At 31.8% G+C, this 13169-nt stretch overlaps 1 long non-coding RNA gene across 1 annotated transcript in view; it reads left to right on the forward strand.

The window, feature by feature from the left end:
* Positions 1-12788, forward strand: part of LOC119602162 — a 126580-nt gene extending 113792 nt beyond the window's left edge. Inside the window, exon 4 of the long non-coding RNA XR_005231311.1 lies at positions 10197-12788. This is a non-coding gene — a long non-coding RNA (uncharacterized LOC119602162). The remainder of the gene's footprint in view (positions 1-10196) is intronic.
* The last annotated feature ends 381 nt before the right edge of the window (positions 12789-13169 follow it).

The following is a 13169-nucleotide window of genomic DNA, read 5'->3' on the forward strand; positions in this document are numbered from 1 at the left end:
AACTAGAACTGAACTAGAACTGAACTAGAACTGAACTAGAACTGAACTTGAACTGAACTTGAACTGAACTAGAACTGAACTAGAACTGAACTTGAACTGAACTAGAACTGAACTAGAACTGAACTAGAACTGAACTGTGGGACACATTTCTTATTCTATTCGAATTGTTCCTCTACAGATTCAATTTTTGTCCTTGAACCTCCGGTTTCCAACCGCAACTTAAGTGTTTTATTGTTTATTAGTTACCAGCAACCTTGTGTTGTGCTTTTCTTAGCAGTTCTTGTTGTTGCCATCATTGCTGTTGTCGTTGCTATTGCTGTTTCTATTTCAATTTAATATTTTTCATATTTTATACGATATATTTTTCACAATATTATTCTTTAGGATTTGATGTCAAACGCGTTAAATTGCAGATTACCGCCATACACACTCTTCTTCATATGTGTAATTCACATTCTGGTTTCTGAACCCTCCGCCAGCCAACATATGGGTTCTAATAAGAACCTACTCGTTCTCTTTCAGTTAAATACTTAAAATAAAATGCTGCTGATAATGATGACGACGACGACAATGTTGATGGCTTTGAATGGAAGCTCTAGCTAACTAAAAAATGTTTGTTTTCATTACATGTTCTGCAGCTTACAGTTTCCACAGCGTTACTTACTTCTTTGGTGGCGTTAGAAATAGCAACATCCTCATCAGCATTTATATTTTGTTTTTTCCTTTCTACTACTTGATCCCTTGTAATGAAAATTATGTTTTAATAATTTTTAACATTTTATGTCCTTGAGAAGATTTTTTTTCTCATAACATTTTCCATCCGCTTAAAGCGTTAAAACAACAGAGTTGTTCTAATTTGTTGGAATTTTCATTTCATTCAGAATCTTTTTCTTGTTTAAACATTAAATATCAGTGACTGTGTGCCTGTCTGTCTATCAACAATTTAGAACTTTGACTAAATTTTGCGAAAAACATATTTTTCTGTATTTCATTTGCCTTTAAAATCCCTTCAAATTAGTTTTTATCGCCCCAAAAAAAGGGAAAAAATGAATAATTTGTGCTTGATTGTTTAAGTCTTGCGTTTTAGTCAGTCATCAAATTGTGTAGCAGTATGTGACATATTTTTTATATGTCTTTTATGGAAATTTACATATTTTTTTACAAAATTGTATTAAAAATGGAAGTGCGAGTAGGAGTTTAATGTTTTCTAAATGGTCGTTTATATCAAAGAGTCTTTTAGATCGATTTACACTGTTAAGCACCAGATACATTTTTCAACGCTAGATTAACGGACATGTGACACAATTTGTTTTACAAAAACAAGATAGCTAAGGGTAAAAGGATTCATCGCAGAGTATTAAGGTGTCAGTGGATATTTTTTAGTTTTATGAGAAATTTATTGTATTTTAAATTGGGGTGTTGGGTTAGGAATACAATTTTTTTACAAGGCAAATATTTACTATTATTTTACTACAAGTTTAATTCTAGATCAACTCTAGTTTTCAGTTCTAGTTCAGTTCTAGTTCAGTTCTAGTTCAGTTCTAGTTCAGTTCTAGTTCAGTTCTAGTCAGTTCTCAGTTCTAGTTCAGTTCTAGTTCAGTTCTAGTTCAGTTCTAGTTCAGTTCTAGTTCAGTTCTAGTCAGTTCTAGTCAGTTCTAGTTCAGTTCTAGTTCAGTTCTAGTTCAGTTCTAGTTCAGTTCTAGTTCAGTTCTAGTTCAGTTCTAGTTCAGTTCTAGTTCAGTTCTAGTTCAGTTCTAGTTCAGTTCTAGTTCAGTTCTAGTTCAGTTCTAGTTCAGTTCTAGTTCAGTTCTAGTTCAGTTCTAGTTCAGTTCTAGTTCAGTTCTAGTTCAGTTCTAGTTCAGTTCTAGTTCAGTTCTAGTTCAGTTCTAGTTCAGTTCTAGTTCAGTTCTAGTTCAGTTCAGTCAGTTCTAGTTCAGTTCTAGTTCTAGTTCAGTTCTAGTTCAGTTCTAGTTCAGTTCTAGTTCAGTTCTAGTTCAGTTCTAGTTCAGTTCTAGTTCAGTTCTAGTTCAGTTCTAGTTCAGTTCTAGTTCAGTTCTAGTTCAGTTCTAGTTCAGTTCTAGTTCAGTTCTAGTTCAGTCTAGTTCAGTTCTATTTCAGTTATAGTTCAGTTCTAGTTCAGTTCTAGTTCAGTTCTAGTTCAGTTCTAGTTCAGTTCTAGTTCAGTTCTAGTTCAGTTCTAGTTCAGTTCTAGTTCAGTTCTAGTTCAGTTCTAGTTCAGTTCTAGTTCAGTTCTAGTTCAGTTCTAGTTCAGTTCTAGTTCAGTTCTAGTTCAGTTCTAGTTCAGTTCTAGTTCAGTTCTAGTTCAGTTCTAGTTCAGTTCTAGTTCAGTTCTAGTTCAGTTCTAGTTCAGTTCTAGTTCAGTTCTAGTCAGTTCTAGTTCAGTTCTAGTTCAGTTCTAGTTCAGTTCTAGTTCAGTTCTAGTTCAGTTCTAGTTCAGTTCTATTCAATTCTAGTTCAGTTCTAGTTCAGTTCTAGTTCAGTTCTAGTTCAGTTCTAGTTCAGTTCTAGTTCAGTTCTAGTTCAGTTCTAGTTCAGTTCTAGTTCAGTTCTAGTTCAGTTCTAGTTCAGTTCTAGTTCAGTTCTAGTTCAGTTCTAGTCAGTTCTAGTTCAGTTCTAGTTCAGTTCTAGTTCAGTCTAGTTCAGTTCTAGTTCAGTTTAGTCAGTTCTAGTTCAGTTTCTAGTTCAGTTTCTAGTTCAGTTCTAGTTCAGTCTAGTTCAGTTCTAGTTCAGTTCTAGTTCAGTTCTAGTCAGTCTAGTTCAGTTCTAGTTCAGTTCTAGTTCAGTTATAGTTCAGTTCTAGTTTCAGTTCTAGTTCAGTTCTAGTTCAGTTCTAGTTCAAGTTCTAGTTCAGTTCTAGTTCAGTTCTAGTTCAGTTCTAGTCAGTTCTAGTCGTTCTAGTTCAGTTCTAGTCAGTTCTAGTTCAGTTCTAGTTCAGTTCTAGTTCTAGTCAGTTCTAGTTCAGTTCTAGTTCTTCAGTTTCTAGTTCAGTTCTGTTCAGTTCTAGTCAGTTCTAGTTCAGTTCTAGTTCAGTTCTAGTTCAGTTCTAGTTCAGTTCTAGTTCAGTTCTAGTTCAGTTCTAGTTCAGTTCAGTTCAGTTCTAGTTCAGTTCTAGTTCAGTTCTAGTTCCTTCTAGTTCAGTTCTAGTTCAGTTCTAGTCAGTTCGTTCAGTTTATAGTTCTAGTTCTAGTTCAGTTCTATTCAGTTCTAGTTCCAGTTCTAGTCAGTTCTAGTTCAGTTACTAGTTCAGTTCTAGTTCAGTTCTAGTTCAGTTATAGTTCAGTTCTAGTTCAGTTCTAGTTAAGTTTCTAGTTCAGTTTCTAGTTTCAGTTCTAGTCAGTTCTAGTTCAGTTCTAGTTCAGTTCTTATAGTTCAGTTCTAGGTTCTAGTTCAGTTCTAGTTCAGTTCTAGTTCAGTTCTGATTCAGTTCTAGTTCAGTTCTAGTTCAGTTCTAGTTCAGATTCTAGTTCAGTTTCTAGTTCAGTTCTAGTTCAGTTCTAGTTCAGTTCTAGTTTCAGTTCTAGTTCGTTCTAGTCAGGTCTAGTCAGTTTAGTTGAATGTCATTGTCATAACAGTCCTGTTCCTCTTCGCAACACCTTCTAATGACACTAATCCAATTATTTACGTTTAATTAAGAATATAATGTTAAACTCTGACTAATGGCATTAAATACATTTTATTTGCGTAAAATTTTCTGAAAGCATTTTGACTTTAATCTTGACGTTTTGTAGTTGTAACAAGGAAAACAATAAAAACTGTATATGTACTTATAACATTTATCTATTTAACACAGATGTTTACAACTAAATTGGTTTTTATTTGTCACGCTCTTTAATGCCGTGGGGTGCGTATGTCTTTGAAATGTATTACATTATTTAAAATGATGTTATTTTAAACTCCAACCCCGGGTTTTATGATTTTATGTAGATTTGTAGCGTTTTGTAAAATATTTAGAAATATTTATAGAGGACCCTGCAAAGTACGTAGTACATACATATGTATGTATTAATGTACATTGGTGATTTTAACGAAAATTTAACATGGTTTTGAAAATGAAAGTATTTTAAATATTTTGTCTTGTAAGATTTTTTTTAGAGATATTTGCCACTTCTTTGTCCCTAAGTAATCTATAGTGTGTTAAGTTTAAATCTTCTAAGTCTAATGTTAAAAGTAGCTAAAATTTCAATTTAATGGAGGTGTTCTTGTTAAAAATAATGTTTTTACCGAAATCCGTGTTTTATAATGATCCCTGGTGTTTTTGAGTGTTTTTATTTCTTCTTCTATTGTATACCTTCATAATGCTTATCAAACATCATCTTTAGCACATTTTAAACAAAATGATACTGCTCGTTGATACGTTGTGTTTTATGTTTTTACACTAAAGTTTTGTGTTTTGTGATTAATCTTTGTGAAATCCTTGTGTTTGTCGCCTGAACACGCCGAAAAATTTCCATTAACTTTTGTGGTCGCTGGGCTTTAAAATGTTTGTAAAAACAACAAAAATAAAGAGAAACAACAGCAAGAACTAATACCTCTAATGCTGCTGCGTTTAAATGATTTAAATGTTATTCACAGAGTACTTTGCGAGAGGTATTAATATTTCTTTATATTTTCATACGTATAAACGCAATAAAGTGGTCAATGTACCACTTTTAGAAAGTGTTGTGTTTCGAAATTTCTAAGTACAATTTTATACTTAGTTCTAGTTAATGTAGAGTCCCCAAATATTCTATTTATAAGCCAATTGAAGTGTGGTTTTAGTCTGTGAACCATCAATTGACTTACTGCTAGGATACGAACTGCAGGACGCAAAACAAACAAAAAAATAATGTTTTTCATATTGCACGCCACAACGACACTGGCTTCTGATGACTATCGCTCTTGATCTCTGCTCAAAACTATAAATAACATCATCTACATAAGTATACACATACAAAACACACACTCACCTTTACGCACACTACCTCAAATAAAGAAATTACAATTTGCACAAATTCTTAAATAAAAATCGTTCATTTACTGCAAGACCGGCATAAATCAAAAAACTTCTTATTGAGTAAAAAAAGCATTGAAAATAATATAAATTTTCAAAAATAGAGAGACTTTAATATGGCACACATTTTCTAGTACTCAGTTCAAAAACCCGAATTTTTGGACTGTGACAGTCTTGTAGCAAATGAACCAAATATTCTCCACAACAACAAAACATTTATAAGGAGAATTTTGAAAAGACAAAACACTTAAAACAAAAGAAGACTTACAATAACAATAAAATAAAAAACCAACAACTCAGTTTAAGTACAAGTTTAAAACATACATATATACACGTAAATTTGTGCTGATGATTGTAACTGTGGCACCAAAAAAAGAAAGAGCCAACATAAATGAAAGTTAAATCGTATCTATTACATGCACCCCTCACATTGGTGTAAAGCCCCTGCAGGCGTTCATCATCATTGGGGATCTTTCATCTTGTTTGTACGTTTAGAAAACTTGCATTGAAATTAAATGCCTAGAAGTTGTTGTTAGGGCGGCTGATGATGCTTCTTATACCAAATTGTTGTTGGTTTTAGATTTTGGTCTCGGTTTCGGTTTTGTTACCATTTTTATTCATTTGTTTTATGAGGGATTTCAACAAGAAAAAGTGCCTGAGTGCAAAGGTAAGTGAGATTCTCAAATAAAACGTTTGATAGGAAGAAGACATTTTCATACGTACAGAGAGACAGACAGCCACTCTCAGGCAAAAAACAGACCACCCTGCAATTCGGTAGTTCAGTTCTAGTTCAGTTCTAGTTCTAGTTCAGTTCTAGTTCAGTTCTAGTTCAGTTATAGTTCAGTTCTAGTTCAGTTCTAGTTCAGTTCTAGTTCAGTTCTAGTTCAGTTCTAGTTCAGTTCTAGTTCAGTTCTAGTTCAGTTCTAGTTCAGTTCTAGTTCAGTTCTAGTTCAGTTCTAGTTCAGTTCTAGTTCAGTTCTAGTTCAGTTCTAGTTCAGTTCTAGTTCAGTTCTAGTTCAGTTCTAGTTCAGTTCTAGTTCAGTTCTAGTTCAGTTCTAGTTCAGTTCTAGTTCAGTTCTAGTTCAGTTCTAGTTCAGTTCTAGTTCAGTTCTAGTTCAGTTCTAGTTCAGTTCTAGTTCAGTTCTAGTTCAGTTCTAATTTAGTTCTAGTTCAGTTCTAGTTCAGTTCAAGTTCAGTTCTAGTTCAGACGTGGAGAATATGCAGTGTAAAAGGGAGACATTGACTCTGATTGAAACTGATGGGTTCTGCAGGACTAAACATGTCTTACTTCCACAGTGAATGACAGGCAATTGAAACTTAACATTCCATTCAAGTGACAATATATACAAATATTCTGTATGGGTTATCGATTTATTTTCAGCATTGAAAGTGAAAAGAAAAATTAGACTTATCAAGGTCCCTTATTTAATTTTAATTCATAACATGTTTGAATTAGTTTTAACGTTTGAAGGAGTTTAAATAAGTCTTGCATAAATAAATAGTTGTTATTAAGAATTTAAGTTTCAAATTATAGCAGGTTTGATATTATTTCAATATATTTTTAATTCATTCCTTTATATTAGCCTAATCTCCCACTGTTTGTGTAAACAATAGCTAAAATAAAAAAACATGAAACCTAAGAAAGAAGCTTTGAAATTTACACAAAAGCTTACGCCTAAATACATACTATACTAAACGTTTATACTTAACACATACATATCAACACTCATTCATTCTTTCATATACATAAATATGTATGTATATAAAGTGCTGAGAGATAAATAACCTGGGATGAATACCCAGGTGAACACTTTAAGATTTTTTAATGAGTGTGAATGTTTTTACACGTGGCCTGAAAGTGTTTGAGAATTATAAAAAATTAAGGAGGGAAAGGCGAGCGAATTGTGGGTGTTACTTTTCGTTTTTAATTTAAGGGAAGATATTGTAATATCTTGAGTTTTTAGCCGTTTTTTCTTTAAGGTTTTTGAATTATCTTTAAGTGGTAAAACTGAAGTAGCTTATATAATACAGTAAATACGAACTCTTTTAGTTAATTTATTAGTATAACTAATCACAGAAAAGAAGCATAATCTTCAGTCTCATCGAAGTAGTAAATAGAGAAAAACTCTTCGTTAATATTTTAATTATTTTCAATTGTAGTCCCTAGAAATTTCACTTGAAATATTCTTTAAAAATTATTACCTTGTCCTGTTGCCACAATTCATCTTAAAAGTGTGTCCCACATGAATCTATTATTTATATGAGTCTTACTTCCCTATCATTCAGTCTCAGTGTTAGAGCGAGCGTTAGAAAAGGCGAAAGTGTGAGAGTGAGACTCCCATCACCACTGGCAACAACAGCAGCTGCAGAAGCACCACTGAACCTGCAATGAAAAGGAATATTCTTCTACTCAAATGGTACAATGAAAGTAAGAGTGTTCATTCAAAGCTCGAGGGAATAAAATGTAAAATGGTTGTGTTATTTTCTTTATTTCTTCCATTCATTCTTTATTTTTTTATAAATATAAAACGATTCAACAGAAATAAAGAAAAAAACTAAGTTGTTTTTTTTTTTTCTTTAGACAAAAAATTGTTTATAAAAAAAGAAACAAGAAGTGGAATTTAAATGTTGTATTCATGACTATGAATACGATTTTTATTCATATTCCGTATTCAGGCAAACAAGCAATTCTGAAATATTTACGCTGGTTTCTGTATGAATATGAAAATGTTTGTCTGTTTGTATATTCACATTTGTATGTATCTTCAATCACATTTATTATTATTAGTAGTGGCTGGTATTAGTTTGTAAACTTATATTTTTCATTTTTAGATTTTTAACTCAAAAAGGGGGTGACAGTTTTTTTTTATTAAAATGGCTGCTTTTGCTGTTTTGTTTGATAAATTTTTCTTTTTCTTAGCCTTTTTAAAATGCCATTAAAAAGGAAAATTTATATTGGGTTCATTATGATTTTATGAGTACAAATTTATTTTTTTTCTTTGTTTTCTACTTACCTTTTTGTAAGAGCAAAAAAATATTATAATAAGAAAATAAAAAAAAGTGAAAATACATTTACAATTTACAAAGTGTACTTTTTGTAAAAGATGAAAGACACTGAATGTCGCTTTAGGTGTCCAAGAACTTGCAGGCAATTTTTATCAAGATCTCTTGTGTTTTTTATAATAACCACCTGGAGAAAAGAATAATAGTATAAAAAAAACTACTAACTAAACGAACATATAATACCCTACAACAACTAGTAGTAAATTGAAACAGATTTTCGGTATGTTGTTTTCTGGGAATAAATGGATGTAAATACAGGCATTTTTAAGAGGAAATCTACATAAATTCTATAATCGAGCAATCCTTATAGTAATGAACTAGAACTGAACTAGAATTGAACTAGAACTGAACTAGAACTGAACTAGAACTGAACTAGAACTGAACTAGAACTGAACTAGAACTGAACTAGAACTGAACTAGAACTGAACTAGAACTGAACTAGAACTGAACTAGAACTGAACTAGAACTGAACTAGAACTGAACTAGAACTGAACTAGAACTGAACTAGAACTGAACTAGAACTGAACTAGAACTGAACTAGAAACTGAACTAGAACTGAACTAGAACTGAACTAGAACTGAACTAGAACTGAACTAGAACTGAACTAGAACTGAACTAGAACTGAACTAGAACTGAACTAGAACTGAACTAGAACTGAACTAGAACTGAACTAGAACTGAACTAATAACTAGAACTGAACTAGAACTAGAACTAGAACTGAACTAGAACTGAACTAGAACTGAACTAGAACTGAACTAGAACTGAACTAGAACTGAACTAGAACTGAACTAGAACTGAACTAGAACTGAACTAGAACTGAACTAGAACTGAACTAGAACTGAACTAGAACTGAACTAGAACTGAACTAGAACTGAACTAGAACTGAACTAGAAACTGAACTAGAACTGAACTAGAACTGAACTAGAACTGAACTAGAACTGAACTAGAACTGAACTAGAACTGAACTAGAACTGAACTAGAACTGAACTAGAACTGAACTAGAACTGAACTAGAACTGAACTAGAACTGAACTAGAACTGAACTAGAACTGAACTAGAACTGAACTAGAACTGAACTAGAACTGAACTAGAACTGAACTAGAACTGAACTAGAACTGAACTAGAACTGAACTAGAACTGAACTAGAACTGAACTAGAACTGAACTAGAACTGAACTAGAACTGAACTAGAACTGAACTAGAACTGAACTAGAAACTGAACTAGAACTGAACTAGAACTGAACTAGAACTGACGAACTGAACTGACTAGAACTGAACTAGAACTGAACTAGAACTAACTAGAACTGAACTAGAACTGAACTAGAACTGAACTAGAACTGAACTAGAACTGAACTAGAACTGAACTAGAACTGAACTAGAATGAATAGAACTGAACTAGAACTGAACTAGAACTGAACTAGAACTGAACTAGAACTGAACTAGAACTGAACTAGAACTGAACTAGAACTGACTAGAACTGAACTTGAAATGAACTAGAGCTGAACTAGAGCTGAACTAGAACTGTAATATCTAACTCGACCGCTGAACTAATATGTCCATTACAGAAACATGTCATTAACAATGCCTACTGCAGAGTGTGAAGGGTGCAAGATACTCTACAAAGTACATGCTTGTGTTTTTAAGTTTTTTTAGGTTTTGTTTAAATTTTAAAGGTTTCTTTTTGCTTTATTTATTTGTATTTTAAGATGTTTAAAAGATTGCTCAAGTAAACAAGCAAGAGCTTTGTTTAAAGGCATCCAAATAAATTTCTATACCTTTTATCTTTAAGTCCTTAAGGTTTCAAATAATAGGAAGAAAAGGCAGGTGAAGTTTAAGGTGACCTAATTTGTCTACTTTTTTTGCTAATAATAATACTTAAAAAAAGCAATTAGCCTTTGTTGCCACCCTTTTTGGATTAAAAAGGTACAAATTGTTATTTACAATAATAAATAAATACAAAGATTACTTTGTTCCAAGAACAAAATTTATAGAAAAGTGTTGCATTCTATTTATATACATATATAAACTTTAAATAAAATTAAGAAATATTTCTACAAAACTTAAAAAAATGTAAGTTTGGAATCTTAATTTAAATTATTTTCCACAATTTTCTTTTCATTACAGCACTAAATTTAAGTAGACTAGAAGTAAATTTAAATAAAAATTTAAGGGAAATTAATTACAATTAAGGAGTATAAGAAAAAAACAAACAATAACTGCCATTGTAATGAAAACAACAAATACATGAAATATATTAAAAAGTAATTTTCAAATTGAAAATAAAAACAAAAAACTGCAACAAAAGAAAAAAAAAAACAATAAAAAGCTGCCACAAAAGAACTAATACAACAACACCTCCCTAAAAAAAACAGCCAACAATTTCAGAACAAAAACCATGAATGTGAAATCAACGACTTGACAAATTCCAAAACACAACAGTCAATCAAAGTAGTTGCAAAGAGGAGTCAAGAGGAAAAAAACAAGGACTATAAAACGAAACAAAAATTTTTAATAGCCTGCCACAGGGTTAAAGCAACAAACAGAAAAACCTTTAATTGAAAGTTGGCTTTATGAAGGATGAAAAAAACAACTAAAAATGATAAGTTATACAAATGCCAAAAAAGCCAAGAGGCTGTAGAGGTAAATTAATAAAAAGGAAAAACTTTAAAGAAAAACAAAACAAATCAAAACTTTCTTAAAGACACTAAAAAATTTTACGAAATTATTATTAACGACGCTCGCTACCAATGAATGAATCCGCGTTTGTAATTGAAACAACAAAAACAACAACAGCAGCAGCAACAGCAAGACATCATACAGAAACACATTACGTGGTTGGCGTATTGAAGCAGACATTTTCAACGGGAACCCCCACAGCGGCTAAAGCATCATTAACAGCCACAACAACGACAACAACATCATTAGCTACAAACACAACAGTTACTACTACTACTACTGCATACAACATAACAGCAACACAAAAGCGACAAGCTGTTACATTTCTATTAACACTACAACAACCAGCCACACCACCTCTAATAAGAACACAACTACCACCCATAAAATTACGTTTGAGACTACAATTGCTACGACTGCAAAACTACTTTCCTGGCAGCAGTTTAAGTAAAACTACAAATTTAGAATATTTAAGTTGGTGGCTTAAATGTAGTAGTTGTGGCTTTAGTAACACGCTTAAACAAGGCTTCAGATAGCAAAAAAGCATTTTACTTTGGGTTGGTTTCTAAATCTAACATTTAATCTCCCTTTGTCTTGCACTCTACTCTATATATCTCTCTCTGTTTAAAATTTGTCATTTGTGGCTTTGCAGCTCTTTCACACACTCTCTACAACCACCGCTAAGAAAAAATAACGAACTACAAAAAGTTTTTAAACTACTTAAGCTACAACGAATTGTATAACTAATACTAACAACTACGAGATTTCCTTAAAACCGGACAACAACAACAAAACGTTAAATACTTAAAATTTTCTTTAATTATCTATAAAAATTAAAATAATAACATAAAAATTAATAACAATAACTGCAAAGAAAGAAAAACAGCAACAACAATAACATAATGATTGCCATTGTTTCAAAGATTTTTAAAAGTGCTTACATTTTTACTCTGGACAATTGACAGCAAGAGCAGCAGCAGCCAACAAAACAGCAGTAGCAGCAGAACTTTTGCTTTAGAACTAAATTAACAAAACCTCCTGAAAAAAACATAGTAACTGCAAACAAAAACAAAAACTATTGCTTTACCACATTTTTCCTTTAAATACTTCATTGTCATTTTTTCGACTCATATTTCCCAATTCATTGTTTGCTCCTTCGCATGCCAACGGGTAGAAATCATCCATTGCTTTATTAAGGCTTCTTCAAACCACAACATCACTACCACCTACCAAAGCAGCAACAACATCAACAACCACCAACCCTGTCTTTAACAATTGCAGCAAAAAAGGACTTAGACAACAGCAAACAACAACGACGACAACAACAAAACTAAAATTTGTATACATTCAGAAAGAGAGAGTGTGGAACGTAAAGAAAAACAAAAAAGATTTTCAACTTGATCTTTTGTTTTGCATATTTTTGTTTTGTTGTTTCGGTTTTCTTAAACAAAGAGGGCACCAACGAATTTTTGCTCATCGCACCACAAAAAAAAAAAATACAAAATCAAAAACAGCAACAGCAACAAGAACAACTACATAAAGGATATAAGCAGAAAACAAGAACAAAAAAACATCACAAAAGGGGAAATGAGATGAAGTGGTTTCAAGTGGCATTAGATATGATTCTTGTGCTTTCATTCATATCAAGTAAGTACATATGAAATGTTATTGTTATTATTATTATTTTTTCTCTTTTTTGGTTCTTTCTGTTGTTTTATTATTATAGTTGTTGTATTTATTTTAAATACAATACTATGTATTGTCTATGTAAAGTATATGCAAACAACCAAATATAAATCTTTGTATAAACGTTTTGAATTCAATTACAGTGTGGGTTATTTACAAATATTCTTAAATGTGATTTTAGGCAAAAATTCTGAAATCAAAAAATGTTCATATTAATCGTAATTGCGTTTAAATATATTTTACCTTATATAAATATGACCTTTAATACTGAAATTATGGATAGACAGACATTGCACTCTGGGTCGTAAAGCGATTATGTATTAACAGCTCGAAAATAACGTCAAAATTATGATAAATTTCTTACCTATACAATATATACTAAAATTTGAATATATTAGTCTAGTCTATAGTCCAGTCTATAGTCTAGTCTATAGTCTAGTCTATAGTCTAGTCTATAGTCTAGTCTAGTCTAGTCTAGTCTAGTCTAGTCTAGTCTAGTCTAGTCTATAGTCTAGTCTATAGTCTAGTCTATAGTCTAGTCTATAGTCTAGTCTATATATAGACTAGACTATAGACTAGACTATAGACTAGACTATAGACTAGACTATAGACTAGACTATAGACTAGACTATAGACTAGACTATAGACTAGACTATAGACTAGACTATAGACTAGACTATAGACTAGACTATAGACTAGACTATAGACTAGACTATAGACTAGACTATAGACTAG

Source organism: Lucilia sericata, unplaced genomic scaffold, assembly GCF_015586225.1.
Source record: "Lucilia sericata isolate MDLA Ls3-8-SP2 unplaced genomic scaffold, ASM1558622v1 Contig000212F_arrow, whole genome shotgun sequence".
Classification (NCBI taxonomy): domain Eukaryota; kingdom Metazoa; phylum Arthropoda; class Insecta; order Diptera; family Calliphoridae; genus Lucilia; species Lucilia sericata.